At 45.8% G+C, this 24,274-nt stretch overlaps 1 long non-coding RNA gene across 1 annotated transcript in view; it reads right to left on the reverse strand.

Annotated features, from left to right (window-relative positions):
• Nucleotides 1-3,280: 3,280 nt before the first annotated feature.
• LOC135221860 (uncharacterized) overlaps nucleotides 3,281-24,274 on the reverse strand; it is a 60,318-nt gene continuing 39,324 nt past the window's right edge. Inside the window, exon 2 of the long non-coding RNA XR_010316109.1 lies at nucleotides 3,281-3,421. This is a non-coding gene — a long non-coding RNA (uncharacterized LOC135221860). The remainder of the gene's footprint in view (nucleotides 3,422-24,274) is intronic.

Raw genomic sequence — 24,274 nt, forward strand, 5'->3', positions numbered from 1 at the left:
TTGCGCTCGCTCGGAGCCGCCGAAATTCGAGGCGAAACAGGCGCATCAGGCGTAACAGACGAGAAAGCGCCTAAAGAAACACCCTTAGAACTGCTAGCTACAGCGCTAAAACCACAATCTCTACTAGTAGAGGGAGCCGAAAAAGGCACAGATTGAGGCGACGAACGAGCCGCTAACGGCCGAGGCGCAACCCTACTCTCAGGCTCCTTATACCGCTTGACTGGAGGAGGCGAAGAATCAGCGCCTGAACGCCTCTTTAAGGGACGCGAAACGGGCGAATCTCGCCAAGAGCGCCGCGCGACCGGAGACGAATCGCTTGAATCATTCGAAAGGCATCTAACCGCAACACCTTTCCAACGCTTAACCGAGCCCTGTTGAGGCACAACAGGCTCAACAAGAGAGGCGCCTGTCTGTGGGCAAATCCCGATCGACTCCCTTGGACTTCCGGTATGTCTTCTCCCCGGTGCGGGGGAGCTGGACAGTGACCTTTGTCTAGGAGACGTGTCAGGACAGACAGACGCACCCTCAACTTCACTCTTACCTGAAGCCGCTTTCTTCAAAAACGTCTTAACCGAATTACCAAGTTGCAAAACCGTATTCGCTAGTACCAAAAATTTCTGATCTAACCTCGATTCCAGACTGGCAATGGTGTCGGAAGAAACTACACGGGAAGCCGGAGAAGTGGGATTAGTAGGAGGAATAGGAGGTGTAGTTAAAGGGGACATAACAATTTGAGGAGAAACAGAAGGAACAGATGCATCGCAAGACGAAGCAGAGCTAAGCTTACTTTCCCTAAGCGCTGCTTTTCTAATTCTGTTTTTAGCTAATTTCTCCGAGTATGAACTAAAAAATTTCCATTGAGAATCAGTCCAATCACTACACTCGTTACATGTTCGATCTGCTGAACAAACCTGTCCCCTACACTTAACACATTTAGTGTGAGAATCATACTCTAACTTGGATAATCTAGTTTTACATCCTGAGATGCAAAACCTAACTCCCGACGGACTGGAATCCGACATGGCAACGCCTAAATAATAAGCAAAATAACAACAACGCCAAAAAAGAGTACTTCACCAATTCCGAAGATCAAATCCACAAGAAAAAAGCGAAGCAAAGTCATCCAACCGCACGAACCACCGATGTTCACCGGACGCCGGCAGGAAAAGAATTGGATTCACCTGGGCAGTTGTACCAGGTTCTCCAGCGAGTGGAGGGAGATGACATCATCACCACCAGTGTTGGCGACGCATACGCGCTAAATTTGAATTTAGTCTCCTGCCGCTCGTGGAAATCACGGCTGTATAATTGTTCGGTAAGACTCTACAATAAAACTAGTGAATTTCGGTGCAAAAATATTTAAAACTATTTCAATTCCTAAATAGCTATCACCGAAAACAAAACTTCCAACATTCAGAGTACTTCACCAAATAACTCCAACAATGAGCGACAGCAAAGAATTCCATAAATTCTGCTGCTATTAAAACTGTGTTGACAGTACCAGCCAGCAGAAACAACTGACTTTCAGAAGGTGTTGGTTCCTCACTCCCCCAATAGAGGGCGGGGGGTATCACCTGACCAAAACAAACTAGCGCTTCCGCGAATTTAAAAAATCTAGCTGCCGACGGTTCTAGAAACTACAGCTATGTAACTACTTCGTAAGTTGCATGCATAAAATATCGGTTTTTAGAATTCTGGATGAAGCAATTAATGTAAATGTCACAAACAAACTCCAATGAACATCAAGCATTCACAACAACTCACAAGTCAAACACAACAGAAACTCGCAAGCTCAACAACCTTCAGACAGACACAAGCACAACAAACTTAATTACACAATATCAAAACAATCCAGAAAACATACAATAGCAACTCACTACCTCTAACCAGACTGACTGTCCCAAAAACTGCCAAATACAGACTGCTGCCTTCTGACTCCCTCAAGGCTCCACGACTGAGTTTGCAGATGAACCCAACTGCAAACCAACAAGCAATTCACTCCTTAACTACCCATACACCATTCTCTCTCTCTCTCTCTCTCTCTCTCTCTCTCTCTCTCTCTCTCTTCTCTCTCTCTCTCTCTCAAAAAACGGAAAACCACAGACTCAAACCTTCTCCATACTATCTTAACAGCAACAAATAAACATAAAACACAATACAAGCAATCATCAGTTATTGGCTGGGTTTCTGTTCCTAAGGGGATACTGATAAGCGAAGACAACCATTAACCGAAACTCAGTGATTTATGATGCCATAATGGCGCTTATGGCACTGTTAACTGGTTATCAGCGCCATAAGCACCATTATGGCGCCATAAGGCCTTATGACGCGCCATAAGACACCTCATGGTGCCGATAACAGAAACTCTGCCTCTTACGGAGCCATAAATTGCCGATTTTATGGCGTTAACGAGTGCCATAAAACTGGATCGCCGATAACCAATCCGCCAATAACCGGGGACTGCCTACATAGCAAATACAGAAAGACATCCAAACCTTCCTTGCCTCACAAACAACCAAATGAGACAACAACCAACCAATCTCTCTCTCTCTCTCTCTCTCTCTCTCTCTTGAGAATGTTGTCAAATGCAACCACTACATCACTCCTCCATAATGTGGGGGTCATTAGCATCCTTATTGGCACCTTGAAATCAGTAGATTAACGTTAAGGTGTAAATACATTCCCCTGTAAATTCAACTCTTGGAGTTTCCTTACGACTTTACCCTTAACTTGTATTTGGTCTTCAGCCGACAACCCTCTCTCTTTTCTCATATCTAATTAGTTATGATTGTTCTCCCTCGAATTGCAGTCAGAATAGTAAGTAGCCGTTGCAGGAGCCAACAGACTAGATCAGAAAAACAGGAAAATATGAACACTGCTGTCAGCTATCGATGATTAGTTAAGAGTGGCAGGAAACAGAATGAGGTGATTAGCTAAGTCATTCCTAATAATTGCCATTAAGGGTCAGAACTGTATACCTACACTGAGCAATTGAAGCGCTACCACCAAAATTTGAATTTAGGCTGCCGTTATGTGGAAACTATAGCTGTGTAATTACTAGGTAAGTCACTTATACAAAACTCTGGCCTTTCGAGGTTTTTCCATGAATAAGGAGACCAAACTACATGAAAATAAGCAAATCAATCAATCACTGAATCACATTATTAAACACTCAAAAAATCTTACTTACCAGAACAGGTGACCACACATAGATATAACAGCATCCTTTGCAGTGTCTAGACAGATATTGCATTCAAAGTTTGAGTTATCTGTTGTGTCTTCTCCTCCCTCTGCTCCACCTGAGGCATTGTTACTACTCTCGCTCCGGCTGTCATTACTGCTGCTTGGTCCAGCTGTCGCCATGTTTTGAGATATATTCACTTACTTTCCTTTATATTACTCTAAAGTTGTACCCATGCCCCTGTTAAAAAGAATATGCAAAATGTAACATACCTTTTAACTTATTAGTCTATTCCAAAGTTATACATATTACTAAACAAATTAAAAATCTCTAGACTTGTACATTTGGCCTGAAGGATTGTTCTAAACAAGAGGTAATGACCAGAGTAAGTTCAAGACAGTGGATATCTGTGTAAGGACTAAAATGTAAAAGGTTCCTGAATGTGTAATACCAATTCTATGTAAAGGTTAATAAAAACGTAACATCAATTCTATAGATAGATAGATAAGTGCTGAGACCTATGAGGCCATTCAGTACTGCCAGGAAAATTGAGAGCAAGACGTCTGCAAAGTGTAACAGGAGGAAAACCCTGTACTACTACCTAGTTGTATTATGAAGCAATTGTTAGAGGAGGGTGATAAGTAAGATGGAAGAAAGAATATAAATTGATTTACAGTATGCGGAATGAAAGGGATTGCTTCTAGGAGCCAAAGGGACGCTACAAAGAACCTAAAGTGCAGTGCACGAGGTCCACTAATGGCACTACTCCCTCTACGGGGAGTAACCATTCTATAAACGAGACCATACAAAAGAACCCATTAAGAAAAATCATAACATACACCGGCTCCATAAAATACTGTACACATTATGCCAATCACAACCCTTTTCATAACTCGCTAAAAATCACAGTGCAGTAATCCCTCGCTTATCTGCGCTCCCATATCTACATCATGCAAATGGGTAGATAAATGTACTATATATATAACAAAAGTCAAATAAGCACCACATAGTGCAGATAAATGTGCAGAGCAAAAATAATCTCCATTCGGCCAGGCACACTAACTGAACATAATACAAATGTTATTGGCTCAATAAGACTCATGTGCTAACTGGCTTAATGAAGAAGAGGGGATGAGGACGAAAAGGATAATCTAATGAGTCTAGTGACAGTGGAGAGAAATCACATTCTGAATTGGCCTGTCACATATCTTGCCTTGGGAGGCACTCTTCTAGGAAAAGTACACTACAAAATCAAACCAGCAGGTAGAAGACTCTTTAACCTTGGTAGGCAACCATTCTAAGTTTACTCTGTGGCTATTGACTGTGCTATAGCCACTGTGGTGTGGCCTTCTGTGATATCACAGTTTTCAAAAGTAAATTGTATTTTTCTTAACTATACAAACCTGAGGTCCTTTACATTAGGAATTACTTACAGCAAAGGCTGGAAAATGACATTTTTATAATAATATAAAGTTTCACTTATACTTACTCGGTGGTTACATCTAGCTGTCGTCTCCTGACGTCGCGGCAGAATTTGAAATTCGCGGTAGCGCTAATGGTTTGACAGGTGATCCCTCTACTCCCGCCCTCTACCGGGTACCAGGAACCATTCCAGCAATAAGTCAGAAGTTTCATGCCTACCTGTCCATATGAGGGGAGGAGGGCGGGCTTCGTTATGTAACCACCGGCTAAGTATAAGTGAAACTTTATATTATTATAAAAATGTCATTTTCACTTATATAACTTACCCGGTGGTTACATCTAGCTGATTGACACATTTAGGTGGTGGGACAATGGCAGCTAAAATAACAACTGTTGGAATTATCCGAAGATATAGGTCCCTTACCTTTAAAGACCGAAGACTCACTGGTTACTGCCTCTGTAGTCTGCTGGCCTTTATTGTACCGACAGGATATATGGATCCGTGAGCCGGACACAATAATAAGTACTTGCCGTTGAGGACGTGACCGTAACGGACAAGACTATAATGCCCCTGCTCAGGGCGCAGTACAAATCACCAAAAAACACAATGAAAAATAAATGAGGGATCACCACACCCAGTTAAGAAATACACCAAGACATTAAAAGACTGAAAGATACTCAAAAAACTCCCTGTATCTTCAGACAACCTTAAAAATAAAAAACCATAATCAAGGAGAAAAGTTAGTGAGGATGGGATACATCCTTCTCTCCCCTCACCCAATACCGTGTCAGTCACAATGAATGGCCCCAATGTACTGCAATTTTCTAGTCAGATCTCTAAAAGAACTAGAGGAGATCGGTTCGAATCTATCGGACATCAGCCATTTGAGAACTACATCCAGGTTCCAAGTTACTGTTCTTGACTCCTTTGTCTTGGTCGTATCAAAGGAACGAATCCGGTCTGAGAGGTCTTGATTATTAGAAATGTCTAATCCTCGATGTCTGAACACAGAAGACAACATAGCTCTATAACCCCTAATCGTCTGGGTAGAAAGCTTCTTATTCTCACGAAGAAAAAGAAGGAAGTTAGCAAACTGAGCTATAGAGGTCTTAGAAGACGAAATTCCTTCTTCTTTGCACCAAGTTCTGAATTGGACCCACTTAGTTTGGTACACTCGATCAGAGGATTCTCTTCTGGGTCTAGCAATAGCCCTTGAAGCTCTCTTTGAAAATATGATATTGTTATGATACAATAAAGTTTCATACAATCGCTTTCCCAGAGATCCCCGGTTCCCAAGGTTGACGTGACGGTCCCACCAGACCGTTCACGTGTCGAGGCTGGGAAGAGGTCCCCCTGGTCACCAGGACCAACCTTGGCTGCTTCTGGTACTGTGGCGCATCGGGAGGATGGTATTCGCTCTCACCGCGTTAGCGGACACTACCAGTCACCCGACTATCACTCCTACCGGGACTGGACGGCTCCAAGGACAGTAGTGTCTGTCTCGTACGTCAGGGGAGTTGCTACCAGTCATGCGAGCCGTCCGGTCCCGGTAGGAGCGATAGTCGGGTGACTGGTAGTGTCCGCTAACGCGGTGAGAGCGAACACCATCCTCACGATGCGCCACAGTACCAGAAGCAGCCAAGGTTGGTCCTGGTGACCAGGGGGACCTCTTCCCAGCCTCGACACGTGAACGGTCTGGTGGGACCGTCACGTCAACCTTGGGAACCGGGGATCTCTGGGAAAGCGATCACCGGTCTGGCAAGAGTCACCTGAGCGACTCTTGCCAACCTTCCACTCCGTGCCTGAATCCTGACGGTGAGTATGCTCAGACGTCTGGCTCTTGGCTGCACGATCACCGATAGGTGATCATAGACTTGGTTCCCGGTCCGGAGGTGGAACCTCTAAAGCCAGGAGCAGAGGCTGGTACCTCTACAGTCCCCGTCTTCTTCCTCCCTGAGGAAGGAGAGATTGGCGCCGTTCCCAGAGGAACGGGAGGACCAGCGGAAGACCCACCTGTCCCACCGGAGCGGGAAAGACCCTTAGAAGTCTCTGAGCAAGAATTCTTTGAAGGGGGGCGAAGCCACTTTCTTCTTCCTTGGCTGGGGGGCCTTGGAAGTCGAAGGGGAAGAGGCGGTAGAAGACGATGACGAAGATGAAGATGAAGAAGACGACAACACCTTCCTCTTCTTCCTGGACTTCTTCTTCACCAGTTTCTTCAGGAGAGCAGACAAGTCCTCCACCCAGGATGGAGCTGGGGCAGTTGTGGTGGCAACACGGCCCAACTCCACCTGTCCAGAGGGACCTGCGGGAGCGACAGCACTTCCACAGGCAGGAACGGAGGCAGCAGGTACGGCGACAGCTACAGTAGGACGGTAAAGGGGAGAGCTCTTTGGGCACTCAAAGTCAGGGGGTGGGGCGAGGACAGCAAACCCAGGTGGAGGAGGTACCATCTCCCTCCAGGAGACGTATGGCAGCGGAGCTTGTACCGCGGCCGAAGGGGTGACCTTAGTCACATGCTGGGAGTAACCAGGTGCGGTGGAGTGGCATAACCTGGTGTCGACACGGTTGTGGTTGTCCTCATCTCCTCCCCGTCCCGTGAGTGACCGGGGCTGCAGCCAGATGATGAATCAGCCCCAGAATACTCAGAGTGCCCGGAAGACTCAAAGATCGCCACACCTGCTGGAGATCTCCACCCGCGGAGGCAGACACACCTAAAGAAGCAACAGTCGGGTTAATGGGGGGGAGGGGGGTTCCTGTCCGCTCAGAAGGGGAAGGATCCCACCCTGTACGGACAGAAAGACCCCGAGTACAACTCAAGGTTGGGATGTCGCCCTCCTTCCTCTGCACTCGACAAATCAAGCGAAGAGGCGGAGGGGGACACGTCCCCCGAAGGGGTGAGAGCCATCCGCGGGAGCTGACGAGGAGGAAGGAAAGTTGATGACTTGTTGGTCACCAAACTGAGAGCATTCACACCCTTGGCATCTCCAACATAAGGGATGAGGATCCACAGTCTCATTGGACCTAAAAGCCCCCCACTTACAGCTTCCCACTCTGTTGCAGTTGGATGGGGGCTTCTCTGATTCATGGGACTGCATGATCAGCGATGCAAACACAAACAATAAACAAAATAATAATTACAAAGTACGTGCAGTCACTTCCACAACTATTCTACTAGGAAAAGGGTTGAAGTAATCCAGCTTTGTAGAAAACCAATCTCACGACAGAGGCGGGCAGAGCGGCGAGCACACGTCTTCACCCAACGGTGGTCGAAAGCAGAGTGATATGTTTACCTCCAGTCGGGTGGGACTCCCGACCATCGGACAAGCAGTTACTGCTTGTGTGATTTACTTGTTAGTAAATCACACAACTGGTCCAGCTGGTGCTGAATAGTAATTCCTCATGTAAAGGACCAAGGGTTTGTATAATGTGTCGGAACAAACAAAGTTCACGGGTGAGTTGTATAATTATTGTTTGAAACTGTTAATTACTGTTTGGGTTTAATTGGACAGTTTATGTATAAAGGTATTTCTGTTGTTGTGGGTTATTAAGGAAGAGGTGTAAATGACCGTTTATGACTAGTTGAGTTTGTATATTACTTGTTGTTGATTGTCAATGATTATTTAAGATGTTCTCTTGGAGAGTGAGGAGTATGTGTGGTTAGTTGAAGTCAAGCCCTGTAGGACATTATTACCTCTCCACCAAAGGATCGTTGCGTGTCTGTATTCATTATATATATATCATTTTTTAAGTAAAGAAGAAAAAACCAAGTCTGTGTTTCTTTACTGCCACAAGCTATCTAGGCAGTATGGAGAGTAACTTCGACTTGAAACTGATCCCTGAGTATGATGGCAGAAATGCACAATCTGTTATGGAGTGGCTGGAGAAGTTGGAGCTGGTTTGCAAGCTTCGGAAAGTTGATGATGTGGCCAGTGTGATTCCTCTGCGGCTTACAGGTGGTGCCTTTGCAGTGTACTTACAGTTACCCAGGTGAAAGAAGCATTGTTAGCTGCGTTTGCTGTTGATCCCTATGTAGCCTATGAACATTTTGTCAGTAGGAAGTTACACAGTGGAGAGGCACCGGATGTCTACTTAGCTGATCTACGTCGACTCGGATCCCTGTTTGAGAATTTCTGAAAAAGCTCTTACATGTGCTTTTGTAGCTGGACTTCCAGAGAGAATTCGTCAGCTGTTGAGAGTGGGTCTCGCATGGAGGCCCTCGATCTGGAACAGATTTTGGCTCGGGCACGGGCGGTTCTGAAAAAATGACCTTCCTTCTGTTTCAGTGGAAACATGTTTTGGCGCCACAGGAAGCTTGGGTTCTGTGCCAGTAGAACCAACAGTTCAGAAATGTCATGTATGCCTTGGACCAAATCACTTTGCCAGGGACTGTCTTGCTCGCAACCGAGTAAATGGTCGATTTCGGAGAAGGGTAAAGTGCTATCGGTGTGGTGGAATGGGGCACATTGCATCAGCTTGTCCGGGAAACGAGCAAGGAGAGGAGGCATCAGCGCCAGCCTCCTCTCCCCAAACCCACTGAGTAAGGTGCTGCCAAGTACTGTTTGAGTGTAGAGGGGTCTTCAGTGTTGCGTGTTAGTAGACACTGGGTGTTCTCAAAGCATCGCTCATGTCTCATGCTGTAAGGCATGGAACAAGTGCGCAGTTAGCATGATAACTGTGAGTGGGCAAGAATGGGTGTGTGAAGGAATGGGCGTCGTGCACTTGCAGCTCAGTAATGGAGCTACTGCCAGCATTTCTGTATGCGTAACTACTCTAATGCCCCTCGGTTTTAAATTTCTTCTCGGCATGGATGGTGTGAGGGCTCTAGGAGGAGTCACTGTCGATACACAGGGTGGTGTACGTTTTGGAATGGAAGACACTTTTTTCTGCAGCTGCTGATGTGAAGGTGGGGGTGGATGAGCGTGATTTTAGTGCAATTTATGATCCTGTGATTAAATGTTTGGACAGCTACATGGAAATGGTCTGAAGGCAAGGAGCCTGGCATCCTGGAGAATGGAGTAAAGGCATATTCTGTACCTCAGGAGGCAAAGGACCTGTATGAATCAGAGCTACAAAGATGGTGAATGATGGCTGGCTGCTTCCTTATGATGAGAATAAATATGGACCAGCTAAGGGGCTTATTCCCCTCATGGCTGTTGTACAGCAAATAAAAAGAAGGTGCGGCCTGTACTGGACTTCAGAGAACTGAATACGTACACTGATGCATTACAGCAGACTCGGATGTGTGCTCAGACAAACTACGTGAGTGGCGCAGGCAAGGAGTGAATGTATCGTAGTAGACTTGGCTAAAGCTTACCTGCAAATAAGAATCCATGAGTCTCTGTGGCCATACCAGACTGTATTATTTCAAAGGCCAGAGGTATTGCCTGACTCGACTGGGGTTTGGCTTGAATATTGCTCCGATGGTAATGAAATCTGTTTTAAAACTGTGTTCTCCTTCAGGACCCAATTGTAAGAAAAGGAACATCAGCTTATATTGATGACATCTTTGTAAATGAAGATATTGTTAAGGCCAGCCGTGTAGAGGAGCATCTTAGAGAAATTTTGGGCTAGTAAGTAAGCCACACCAAAGACTTGCTGAAGGGGCTCGAGCATTGGGCCTGAGAGTTTGGGGGGAGCAGGGGAGTCTTTTTTGGAAAAGGGACAATGACCTGGGCGATGCACCAAGGGACAATTGACTCGGCGAGCAGTGTTCTCATACTGTGGTAGACTGTTTAGGCCATTACCCTGTTTGTGGATGGCTGCGAGTGGCGGTAGCATTCATCAAGAGAAGAGTCAATCAAGTCACTGAAGGATGGGACGACGTCATTAATGATGATTACACAACAAAATGTGTTTGCAGAAACTTCTGGAGAAGGTTAAGAAGGATGACACTGTGAGAGGACAGTGGAATGTCACCGGTGACAAATTCAAGATCTGGGTGGATGCTAGTTCTCTTGCGCTTGGTGTTGCAGTGGAAGTAAATGTTCCATTGTGGAAGATGCCAGCTGGCTGCGGAAAGACGACTCTTGCCACATCAATATGGCTGAGCTAGATGCAGTCATTAAAGGATTGAATCTTGCACTGGCTTGGAAGATACAAAAGGTGGAATTAATGACTGACTCATCTACTGTGCATAGATGGATTTGCAGATGGACTTTTAGGAAAAAGCAGATTGAAGACTAAGGCCGCAAGTGAAATGCTCATCAGAAGAAGACTAGGAATAGTCTTGTCACTGATAGAGAGTGTGACCTCCAGCTGTCTATTTACACTTGTGTCTTCTGCCAATAATAAAGCTGACAGTTTGACACGTGTACCTCAGCGCTGGCTGAGGGACCTTGGTTCATGTCACCAAGATGCAAAACTTGTGTGTGCTTCTGTTGTCCCTGCCATTAGTGATGGAATTAAGGAGATCCATCATGCTGCTGGTCACCGGGTGTGAGAAGAACTCTCTATTTTGTGAAGAAAGTCCATCCAGGAGTTACCAGACGGCAAGTACAGGCTGTTGTCAAATGCTGTGAGGCATGCCAGTCAATAGACCCGGCCCAGTGAAGTGGCAGAAGGGTAGTCTGGAAGTGGATAGAGTGTGGCAGAGAGTTGGCATGGATATTACTCACTATGATGGACGGCCGTATCTTACTCTCATGATTGTGGACCATCTCGATTTGCCATGGCTGCGTCGGCTCCTTATTTTCAGACCAGTGAGAGCATCATCGGGCAACTTGAGACAGTGTTCTATGAACGAGGAGCGCCGGAGAGGAACTGTTAACTGACAATGACCTGCTTTTCGTAGCAAACTATTTGCTGACTTTGCAAAAAAGTGGTGCGTGCATCTTAATTTTAGATGTGCTTATGTTCCATCAGGAAATTGTATAGCTGAGAGATGCCATCGAACTGTTAAAGTCATTGCTGCAAAGGAAAGGCTGCAGCATTGCAGAGGCTGTATATCTGTATAATTTGATGCCTCGTGATGACTGCGACTCAACGACTGCCCCTGTCAGTATGCTGTATTCTTACCCTGTGAGGGTCCGAGGAGTGGATCCATGCTCAATGAACAAAGTGGCAGTGAGTGGCCCCTACAAAGCAGGTGATGAGGTGTGGGTAAAACCATCCAACATGCGATGCAATATGCAATTTGAAAGAGGCAAGGTTACGAGAGTTTTGTCAGAACAAGCTGTTGAAGTCAATGGAGTTCCACGCCATGTTAGAGATCTTCGTTCGTGTTCTTCACAAGGATTGATATTGAGTGAGGAAACTACTGATGCTGAGGATGAGGAGCTTCTTATACAGCTTCCTGTTCATGAAGATGAGGGGAAGAGGAAGATTCAGGCACTGTGCTGAGTGCAACGCGATTCCAAGACATTCAACAAGAGTTAGAAGAGCTAGAGTTTGTAATATATGTGAATGTAATTCAGGGGGGAGTGTATAATTATTGTTTGAAACTGTTAATTACTGTTTGGGTTTAATTGGACCAGTTTATGTATAAAGGTATTTCTGTTGTTGTGGGTTATTGGAAGGAGAGTGTAAAATGACAATTTGTCCAAAATTGCATTTTTCCTCTAATATACAAACCTGAGGTCCTTTTACAATAGGAAGGTACTAGCGGCAGCTGGATAGGTCGTAAGCTTTCGAACAAGGGGTTCGGTAGTTAACTGCTTGTCCGACAGGCGCGCGCGCGCGACTGGGAGGTAAACAAATCACTTTTGCTTTTGGCCCAAGCAAAAACTGCAAGAGTGAGGGTGGCATGAGGTTGGGGGGACTATGTGTAAAAGGACCTCAGGTTTGTATAGTTAGGAAAAATGATATTGTTATGTTACAATAAAGTTTCATACATACTTACTTGGCAGATATATACATAGCTAAGACTCCGTCGTACCGACAGAAATTCAAATTTCGCGCCACTCGCTACAGGTAGGTCAGGTGATCTACCGGCCTGCCCTGGGTGGCAGGACTAGGAAACCATCACCCCGTTTTCTATCATATTTTCTCTCTTCCACCTGTCTCCTGCGGGGAGGCTGGGTGGGCCTGGGTTTAATTGTATATATCTGCCAGGTAAGTATGTATGAAACTTTATTGTAACATAACAATATCATTTTCATACAATCAACTTACCTGTCAGATATATACATAGCTGATTGGCACCCTTCGGTGGAGGGTAAGAGACAGCTTCTATATGGAATAGACAGGTAAACAACATATGTTGTAGGTATAAATAAAACCTTGGTTCCTACCTGATAGGTGGTAGACTTCGTGGGTGTTTGCCCAGTAGTCTGCATCACCTCAAGAAACTTTAGCGAGATATATGATCTATGGCCAAGAGTTCTTGTGGGTCTGCCGATGGGGTCTTACCCACTTACTCGGCAGAGCCTAAAAGGACTTTGTCAATGGGTGCTGATCCACTTATATGACAATACACCTTATTAAGGAAGGAGCACACAACCAATCCCGACCACCTGATCCTAACCATATGTTAGAACTACAGATTGTTAAGAGTTATCCTCCCCGAACTCGTCACAACAATCGTAAACTCAAACCAAACCTACGCACCACAAATACATAATTTTCAAAAAAAAATTATACTCAACTAATTGGATATGACAAGAATTCTCTTACTGAACAACATAGACGGCCGCCCGTGCTAGCCTAAGTCCTCTATTGTTCGAAGAGACTCGACCATATCCAAAAAGAAGAAAAGTATATACATTTAAGGATTGGTGTCGGCTCCCGTACCAGAATCGTATCCGCCGATACGAAAGGACCTAGAGAAAAACACTTCTCATATGTCACACGCACGTCTTTCAAGTAATGAGATGCAAATACTGAGTTGCATCTCCAAAATGTCGTATCATTATATGTTTTTAACGACATATTCTTATGAAACGAGAGAGACGTCGCTATAGCTCTCACTTCATGAGCTTTTACTCTCAACAGTTTGTAACTGTTCCGTCAGGACAGGCCTTATGAGTGTCTGTAATGACGTTTTCTTACAACGAATGCCAGCGCATTCTTGGACATCAGTCTTGTGGGGTCTTTTACCGCGCACCAAAGACCTTGTCTAGAGCCTCCCATTTGATGCTTTCTCTGAAGGTAGAACTTCAGAGCTCTAACAGGGCAGAGAGACCTCTCTGTTTCTCTGCCTACGCGAGACTCGACATGCCCTTTGACTTCGAATGACCTTAGGCCAGGAATTCGTAGATTCTCGTTTTCCCCCGCTAAAAACAGGGTCTTAAACGAGCAAATCGCTGAGTCTCCCTTGAATCCTACTTCATCCTGCAGAGCATGCAATTCACTAATTCTCTTTGCCGTAGCTAAAGATAATAGGAATAGGCATTTTCGGGTAATGTCTCTAAACGATGCCCGATGAGGAGGTTCGAATCTTTCCGCATGACAGATACTTTAGAAACTTAACGTCTAGGTTCCAGTTCGGAGGTACTGGTTCCTTAGACTTTGAAGTCTCAAAAGACCTTATGAGATCGTGGAGATCTTCATTATCTGCCCGATCTAATCCTCTGTTCCTGAATACAGCCGAGAGCATACTTCTATATCCCTTTATTGTGGATACGGCTAGATGAGATTTTTCTCTCAGGAATAGCAGGAAATCCGCAAATTTCCGCTATAGAGGTAGTGGAGGAGGGACAACTTCTTGGATCTACACCTCCTTCTAAATACCTCCCACTTCGATTGTATACTTTCGTAGTGGAGGTTCTGCGTGCTCTCGCGATCGCGCTTGCTACTTGCGCAGAAAAAGCCTCTCGCTCTGACAAGTCTTTCGATAGTCGAAAGGCAGTCAGAGCGAGAGCGGAGAGGTTTGATGGTACCTTTGATAAGTGCGGTTGTATGAGAAGATCCGTCCTTCCTGGTAGGGATCTTGGAAAGTCTATGATCCACTCTACCACCTCCGTGAACCATTCCTGGGCCGGCCAAAAGGGGGCTATTAACGTCATCCTCGTCTCCTTTGACGCCACAAACTTTTTCATTACTAACCCCAGGATTTTGAATGGGGGAAAAGCATAAACTTTCTATCGTTGAGACCAATTAGCAGGAAGGCATCTACCATAAGTGCTCTTGGATCTTCCACGACCGAGCAAAACACTGGGAGCCCTTTTTTGAAATGAATGTTGCGAAGAACTCCACATGAGGAGTTCCCCACAGAGACCAGAGATCGAGACACACTTCCTCGTGTAGAGTCCATTCTGTATGAAGGACCTGGTTCCTCCTGCTGAGCCTGTCCGCCCTCACATTCCTTACTCCCTGTACGAACCTTGTCATCAGGGAGATGTTCCTGTGAGACGTCCAAAGTAATAGGTCTCTCGTAAGCTCGTAAAGGAACGAGGAGTGCGTCCCTCCCTGTTTCCGAATGTAGGCAAGTGCGGTGGTGTTGGGCGTCAACTCGTCTCCGTACTCCTCAAGAAGAAGGGTAGTCAACACCTTCTAGTTAGACAGACCTTCTCTTCCACTATATTCGTCATCCGAGTTTTCCTCTAACTCGGGATCTAAAAGCGTCTCCGCTCTCCTTTCCGAACATTCTTCTTCTTGCGGAGACAACTTGGAAGGCGTCAATAAGCTTCCGGCTTCTTTCATAGAATTAATTTTTTAGAAGATCCGTTCATGCGTTACAAATGGACGATTCTCGTTTGCCAAGCGTCATGGATGACGTCTTTTGCTGACGTCTCGATGACGCTTCGCGCTTGGAAGACGCTCCGCTCTCCAAAGGCGTCCTACTTGGCGTCATAATATTGGACGGTAGCCGTCATGTCCTATGCTTTCTCCGTTTCCAATGACGCTTCGCTGTCTAAAAGACAGTCCGTACGTCTCTCTGGCGTTACGAAGCTCTCGTAAGCACCTGTTCTCGCTCTCGCACTAGACGCTTCTGTAAGACGTTTAGCCGTTTCCCGTCTGTATGACGCTTGTCGTTGAACAGGTAAGAGAGGACGAGACTTCTTAATTGGAAGCGTCACGTCCTTCCGACGTTGCGCTAAAACTCCCACTCGAGATGACAGTTGCTCTTGAACTGCTATAATGATTTTTCTTGACGCTTCTCCCACGTCCAGTGCATGACGTCTTTCGTCATCACTCGGTGGGGAAGAAGGAAAAGATACTTCCGCGTACACTTCAGGTGACGCTGACGCCCCCTTCGCTTTCTTGCTAAAAGACGGAGAGTCATCTGAGAAACGCTCTGGACTAGAATCCATGTCAGGCGTCATATGACGCTCCAGCGGTCTCGACAAGTTCGATTCCTTCCACCCTCGTTTAGGTGAGGGAGAGGGAGAGGACGAGAAACCCTCGCGAAGGACGCTTTTCTATAGTGCACCCTTGAGCCGCCTGCAACGAAGCAGAGCTAGCTGAAGGGACGTCTGACCGTTGGGGATTCCCCACAACCTCCTTAAGGCTTTCGACTTTCCTTCTCCTCTGAGCTCGTGAGCTTGGAAGAGGTCTAGGCCTGGGAGCGTCGCAGGAGCCTGGCACCTACTGGTGCTTGGAGGAGAAATTTTTCATTTTCCCTTTTTAAAGGGACGAAAGGCGGACCTACCTCTCTTCTCTGGAGCCTTCCTTCTTGCGGGAGGTCTGGAGATCGGACCACCTCGAAAGGGCTGCATAGAAGTGCTGGGTTCTTTCTTGTCAGAAACTAAAGCAGGTTTCTTCTTCCTAGCCGACTGCGTCAGAAGATCCTGCGTCGCCTTCTCAGTTAAAGAGTGAGCCACGTCCTTCACTATCTGAGAAGGGAACAAATAGTCAGACAGAGGTGCATACAGTAGAGCTGCCCTCTGAGCATGCGAGACTGCCTTTGTTAAGAAGGCGCCATACACCGTCCTTTTCTTTAAAAGACCTGCTCCAAATAATGAAGAGACTTCAAAAGATCCATCCTGTACCGCTTTGTCGATGCAAGACAAAATGCATAACAGGGCTTCAGGTTCGATTCCCTCTGAATCATGAGCTTTCTTGGACATCACCCCAAGGGACCAATCCAAGAAGTTGAAGACTTCCAATACATGGAAGAGTCCCTTGAGGAGATGATCCAGTTCTGAAATACTCCATGTAATTCGAGCAGAATTGAGACTTGGACGCCTTGAAGCGTCAACTAACGTCGAAAAATCTGCCTCTGTTGTAGAAGGGAGAGCGATACCCATATTCTCCCCCGTCTTGTACCATATGCCTCTTTTCCCAGCTAACCTTGCTGGAGGCATGCAAAATACTGTCCTGACTAAGTCTTTCTTCGACTTCATCCAGGAGTCTAAGGCGTGTAAAGCCCGCTTCATCGAGCTCGATGGGCTTCATCTTCAGAAAAGACGAGGGCTTCTTCGCCTTCGCACTAGAAAAGAGCGAGCGTGGAGAAAAGGAGGTAGGCAGCCGGAGTCAACTCGTCTCCGTATTCCTCAAGAAGCAGGGTAGTCAACACCTTATAGTTGGACAAGCCCTCTCTTCCATGATCGTCATCATCCGAGTTTTCCTCCAACTCGGGATATATCTGAGTTTCCGTTCTCCTTTCTGAACTTTCCTCTTCTGGAGGAGACAAACTCCTGATAGGAGAGGGGCTAAGGGAATGAAACTCTTTCCTTTTTCCCGTTTTGATAGACTTGGAAGGCGTCACAACCTGCGGCTTCTCTTGCACTGTAGAAGACGTCTTGTATGACGCTTCCCGCTCTCCGAGCGTCATGTATGACGTCTTCTTGTTGACGTCTTGATGACGCTTCGCGTCTGGAAGACGCTCCGCTCTCTAAGGGCGTCCTACTCGGCGTCACAATCTTGGATGGAGCGTCACGTCTCAGATTCGCTTGAAATGACGCTTCACTTCTAAAAGACGTCTTTCGTTTTCTTGTCTTACAACTCTCTCTTCGAGCAGGTGAGAGAGGACGAGACTTCTTAATTGGAAGCGTCACGTCCTTCCGACGGGGCGCTAAAACTCCACAAGAGATGACAGTTGTTCCTGAAACTGCCATAATTATCTTTCTTGACGCTTCTCCCACGTCTAGTGCATGACGCCTCTCGTCATCACTCGGGGAAGAAGCATGATGGGGTACTTCTCATAAGCGTCAGGTGACGCTGACGCCACCTTCGCCTTCTTAATAGCAGACGGGGCGTCATCGAGAAGCGCTCTGGACTCGAATCAATGTCTTGCTTCATATGACGCTTCAGCACGGTCTCGATAAGTTCGACTCCTTCCACCCTCGTTTGGTAGGTGAGGGAGGGAGGGAGAGGACGAGAAACACTCGCGAAGGACGCTTTTCCTATAGCGCCCTTGACTGGCTGCCATGAAGCAGAGCTAGCTGGAAGGGACGTCTGACCGTTGGGGATTCCCCACGACCTCCTTAAGGCTTTCGACTTTTCTTCTCCTCTGGGCATCGGGAGCTTGGAAGAGGTCTAGGCCTGGGAGCGCCGCAGGGACGATCAAACGCCCCCTCCACAACACTGATAGGACTCACTTCACTAAAATGTTCACTATCACTAGCTTATTCCTTTCGAGTCAGCCATCTTGGACTTCATGTCTCTAATAGTCGCTTTCAGATTGGCGATTTCCGATGCCGAATCCGAAAAAGACACTCTGAGAATGAGATCTATAGGGAGAATCTACAGTAGTAGGGTTAGAATTATCCAGTGAAAGGCTCAATAGGCCTTGAACTCACACCTTTTAGTCGTCTAACTCTATCCCTCTCTAACTTCTTCAAATAAGAAGTCAAAGTCTTCCACTCTCTGCATTCAACCCTCGCATTCCTTACAAGTGTTAATAGCAGAACACTGAAAACCCCCCCTTACATTTACGGCATACAGTGTGAGGATCAACCGAAGCTTTCGGTATCCTCACCCTGCAGCCTACATTCACACACATTCTCACACTCACATTAGAATCAGACATACTGAGAAAAATCCAAAAGAGTTATTCCAAACACAGTCCACAGTAGCGAATGCCAAAACACGATCCAAATACGTCACCAAAAAGCCGAAAAACGTTGATCAAATGTTGAAAAATGAATCTAAGTCAGGAGGTAATAACAACAATGTTGATACCACCGGCGACAGAGAAAATATGATAGAAAACGGGGATGGTTCCTAGTCCTGCCACCCAGGGCAGGCCGGTAGATCACCTGACCTACCTGTAGCGAGTGGCGCGAAATTTGAATTTCTGTCGGGGACGACGGAGTCTTAGCTATGTATATATCTGACAGGTAAGTTGATTGTATGAAAATGCAATTTTGGACAAATTGTCATTTGTTCCGACACGGCATACAAACCCCTTTTTTTTTTTTTTTTTTTTTTTTTTTTTTTTTTTTTTTTTTTTTTTTTTTTTTTTTTTTTTTTTTTTTTTTTTCTTTTTTTTCCTTCGGTCCTTTTACAATAGGAAGACTCACTTCTTGGTGGGGGAGGAATCTGAGTCTTTTGTGAACAGACTGGTGTTCGCCCAACCAATTGGAAGTCTCCCTGGTCGTAAGAGCGAGGGAGGATCCAAGCCTCTGTCCGATTGATCGGGGTGTGCACCGCAGGATCAATGGTCAGACCTCTGCCGGAACCGAGTACTAAGAGAGAGGCAAGCGTATCTCTTCGTACCAGCAATGTAAGAACTTGTTCCTGTACAGGAGCAAATATAAAGTCATGGGTTTGACTCTTGTAGGCATCCACTTCCCCCCCCCTTGTAGGAGGAAGTGGTGGATATACTGCTCCTATCCCTAGTGAAAGGGATAGGATGGGGCTCTGTCATATAGCTCACCTGCATCTCGTCCTCATCCAGCGTAGTGACGACCGTGGCCCTCTGCCCACAGGTAGAGGAGGAGGAAAAGATGGGAAGAGGGAGCCAGTCACTCACTCACTCACACATCCATCCACACAGTCACACCAGGACTCGATGCTGTTTCAGCCTGCGAGGGTCTGGGTTAGCTACACAACTTGTTGAGCAGCCACCACGGGTCCCAAGGAAAAGGTATCCAAGGACCTGTGGGCAATATCCCGAAGGTAAAAGGACGTAAAGGTAGTCTGGTTAGACCAGACCCCTGCCTTCAGGACCTGCGCCACGGAGAAGTTCTTACGAAACGCCAACGAGGGGCCAATACTTCTGACTTCGTGAGCTCTCGGACAGGACGTACAGATGTCGTCACTACCAAGGTCCTTTAAATATACTCGGAGAGGTCGGCTCATCAGTGAGCTACGCGCATGTGGGCGGAGCTTTCGTGACGTTAGGTTTCGGAGACGGTGGCCGAGGTTTGACCTGACTAGAGGTAGTCTTACTTGGTCTCTGTCACGTTTATTAACTTCCCAGCAGCATGCCTTCCATTTTTGCTGTATTTTGGATGTCATAGTAATAGCAAAATGACCATTAATTAGGGTATTCGATATTTTAGTTCCAAAAAGAAGAAAAAAACGAAGAAGAAATGGATGCATGCTTGCAAATGCGCAGACGATGTTTACTGGAAGCGTGCTCTTCTCCAGAAGTCTCTGTTCAAGAAATTATTGCACAGCCTGAAGAGAGTTCTGAACAAAATACAATTAACAAGTAGAGGAAGTGGAAGAGCTAGAAAAAAATAGAGCATTTGGAAAAGACCGATCAAGAACTGAAACTGGTTAATTTGGAAATGGAAGTGACAGAACCTAAGTTAACATTAACATAAATAAACAAGTTATTTCAACCTGTGCTAAGTACAACACAGATAATGCTCTCATAACTAATAAGCTTGTCAGTCAATGGCGCGATGAAGACATATCGTCAGCTTTCACTCTCAGAAGCATGAGCACCAAAAGCTATTCATATTTGCGAACTAAAAGAGGATTTCCTCTGCCATCAAAAAGTACAAAGAACAAACGAGCGCAAAATCTGAAATGTGAGCCGGTTATTTTTCATTTGGTTCTGTCACTGATAAAGGCAAAATAAAAAACAATGACGGAAATACAAAAACTTGCCGTTATTTCAGTTGATGAAATGAATATTGATAGTAAGTGGAGTTATGACAAAGGGATGGACGTTTTGTATGAACCTCATGATAAAGTTCAAGTGGTTAAGAGGTTTGATGGGAAGCTGGAAGCAACTCATATACTACCAATATGATGACTGATATTATTATAAATGTTGAAAAAGCTCGCTTTGCCGTTGAGGCAATTGTCCATGATCTTGGACCTAATAATTTGCGGGTTTGGAAAGAATTCGGGATTGATCCCCTTTACCCTGAGAAAGTCACTTTTAAAAACCCATGTGCTGACAGGAATGTCTTCTTATTTGCTGATGCTCCCATTTGGTAAAGTTAATTGGCAATCATTTTCTGGACCACGGATTTCTTATGGAAAATGGAAACAGTGTACCTGATGCCTGTGTCCGTGAAATGCTAATGAAAACCGTATCAGAGTATGCCTTACCATATAAAATTAATGAAACACATATCAATGTAAGTGGCTTACAAAGACAGCGGTGTAAAAATTATGCTGCTACAGCTACTTACAAAGTCATGTATTAAGGCATTGTATTTTTTAGGAGAAAGGGCCTTACTAGAGAGCAACAATTGGAAGGAAACTGCCGATTTTATAGCTACAGTGAATGAATGGTTCGATGTCATGAATTCCTCTATGATGTTCGGTGACATAAAAGCCCGCAATGCATTTGGGATAAATTTGGATAGCCAGAAAAGTGCTTCACAAAAAATGGTCGACGCTATGCTGGGAATGAGGGTAAAAAACCCAAAATTGAATTGCCTTTACAAATTCTAAAAAGTTGTAATATTATCTTGTCACTCAATGATTCGGCTACATAACATGCTAAAACAGTCATGACATTTCTTTTTTTATGACACGGAGATTAATTCAAGACTGTCTTGAAAGTTTTTTGGATGCATCAGGCAGATGAGGGGTTCTCATGATCATCCCAATGCAGTTAATTTTAAATATAGATTGAAAAACTTTTTTCTAGGTTGGGATATTGAAGCTTGACCCGTTATCCCATGAAATGGTATCATCGGTGGGACGTGATGGAAACGGACATGATAAATCTTTCATGACAGGGAACTGCCTTAGAAATATGTATGATAAACTTCATTTTTACAGACCTGGAATTTGACGTGGATCTTAAGAATGACGAAATGTTCTCTGAGGAAACCAGGAATTTGCTAAATCGTCAAAAATCAGGAGACACCACGGGATCTGTTATTGAGGAAGAGTCCTTAAAATATATCGGTGGATATGTAGTGAAAAAGTTTTCCTTTAAATATCCAAATATAGGGTACATTGTTAACAGCAAGACGTCAGAGACATGGGTCCATTATATAAGTGAAGGAAAACATTATGCACCATCAGACGACTTTTTTTCTAAACTGAAAATTTGTAGAGAAATTTACAGCAATTCATGGCTATGTCTTAGACCAGGAACGGAATGCATAAAAACAATGGCTGCTGAAATGAAATCTGCGTCGCTGGTGTTGCTGACGAGGTTGTGGAATTTTTTGCCAAAATATCAGTGTGTTTTAGAATGCGGCACCTTAACAACATTATCGACGAGTAAAAAGAAACAGAGGACTTGCAGGACTACAGTAAGAAAACCCATGAAAACAACAACTTATTTTTTCCCCTCAGGGTCCACACCTGGCTCGGTGAGAAACAAACTCATGCATATCAATTCCTTCACCATTAAACTGTCATCTTTGTTCTGTTAATCTGTTAGAATTGAAATGAGAGTTCATAGTACCAAAACAACTTTCTCTATGTTAATCCTTAACTCGTTGTATAGGATTTAGTACCAAGGACAACTTTCTCTACGTTAATCCATACCTCCTTGGTTAGGGATAAGTGACGATCAATACATTACAGTATTTGTGTTCCCTTGAAAGGTACCTCTATTCCTTATGACTTTTGTTAAGAAGCATCAGATTATTATGAAACTTTGAAGTATGGTCTTTCATTAAGGAACATCTGTACTTTAAGTAAAACAAAATAAAAAATTTATTTTACATTAAGAAAGATATTTTTTTGGAAAGGTATCCTTGCATCGTGTTACTACGTATACCTGTCAGAGTCAGTGCTTTCAGGGGAGACTGTTCGTAGCGTGACGTCATGCGCAGAGGGAACGTATTTTCGCTCGCTGATGAGCCGACCTCTCCCAGTATATTTAAAGGACCTTGGTCACTACCATCAGCCTCATACGCCCTCCTGATGACCTCACGCAGCCAGAATGAAAGTGTGTTCTTGGATACTTCTTTCTTGGTTACCCCGGTGCTAACGAAGAGGCGTCGACACTCCAGGCCTGAGGTTGTCGAGTTGTTTTCTTCAGATAGCGCCGTAGCGCCCTCACAGGACAAAGCAGCATCTCATCCGACATCATTATCGGTGAAGTCCATTAGGGAGGGAATCGTGAAGGACTCGAACCTGTCGTCAGGGATCGACGGTTTCTGAGTCTTCGCAACGAAGTTCGGGACGAAATCGAGCGTCACAGATCCCCATCCCCTGGAGTGTCGTACATCATAGGAAAGACCATGAAGTTCCCCTACTCTCTTCGCCGATGCCAGGGCCAGCAAGAAGAGGGTCTTGAGGGTCAGATCCCTGTCTGACGACTCTCAGAGTGGCTCGAAGGGTCTTCGAGTCAAACTCCTAAGGACGAGAGTCACATCCCACGCAGGGGGCCTGAGTTCCCTGGGTGGGCAAGACCTTTCGAAGCTCCTCATAAGCAAGGAGATCTCGAACGAGTTCGAGATGTCCAATCCCCTCAGTTTCAGGACGAGAGCCAGGGCGGCTCTGTATCCTTTGACTGTGGGGACTGAGAGGAGCTTCTCTCGGCGAAGAAACACGAAGAAATCCGCTACCTGCTGAAGAGTGGCTCTGAGAGGAGATAGACCCCGTCTACGACACCAACCACAGAAGACGGCCCACTTCCCCTGGTACACAGCTGCAGAGGACTGACGGACGTTCAGCCATCTCTGTTGCTGCGCTACGAGAAAAGCCTCTCGTTCGCAAGAGATGGTGGATAACAGCCAGCCGTGAAGTCGTAGGGACTGGACTGCTCGGTGGTACCGCTCGACGTGTGGCTGGGCGAGAAGGTTGTGCCAAGGGGGAATCTCTCGGTCGGTTCTCCCTGCGAGAAGAGCCAGCAGGTCCGGATACCAAATGGCCTGTGGCCATTTGGGAGCCACCAGGATCATCCTGAGATTCGGGGTGACCAGCGCTCCGACTGATCACCTTGCGAATCAGGCTGAACAGGGGAAAAGGCATAGAACGAAGAGGTTGTCCCACGGGTGTTGGAGAGCGTCCTCTGCAGCTGCCCATGGGTCCGCACGGCTGAGAAGAAAACCTGAAGTTTTCTGTTGTGCCGGGTGGCGAACAGCTCTATTGAGTGTGCCTCGGCCCACTCGTGCACCTGCTGAGTCAACTGGTACAACGGGAGAGACACCTAGGCCCACCCCCCTGCTTTTGTTTGAACGTAGGCCACTACCGTGGTGTTGTCGCACATCAACACCACTGAGTGTCCCATCAAGCGGTCCTGGAACTCTTGGAGAGCGAGAAACGCTGCCTTGAGTTCCAGTACATTGATGTGAAGGTGCTTGTCGTTCTCGTCCCACACTCCTGAATGTCAGCAACTCCTCCAGGTGTGCGCCCATCCCTCGGTCGATGCGTCTGAGAACAGCTGCATGTCCGGGGGGGAGTGCGCAGAGGCACTCCTCTTAAGAGGTTCCTGTCGTCCAGCCACCAGGCTAGGTCCTGCCTCACCTCCGGTG

The sequence above is a fragment of the Macrobrachium nipponense genome, chromosome 3, assembly GCF_015104395.2.
Source record: "Macrobrachium nipponense isolate FS-2020 chromosome 3, ASM1510439v2, whole genome shotgun sequence".
NCBI lineage: Eukaryota > Metazoa > Arthropoda > Malacostraca > Decapoda > Palaemonidae > Macrobrachium > Macrobrachium nipponense.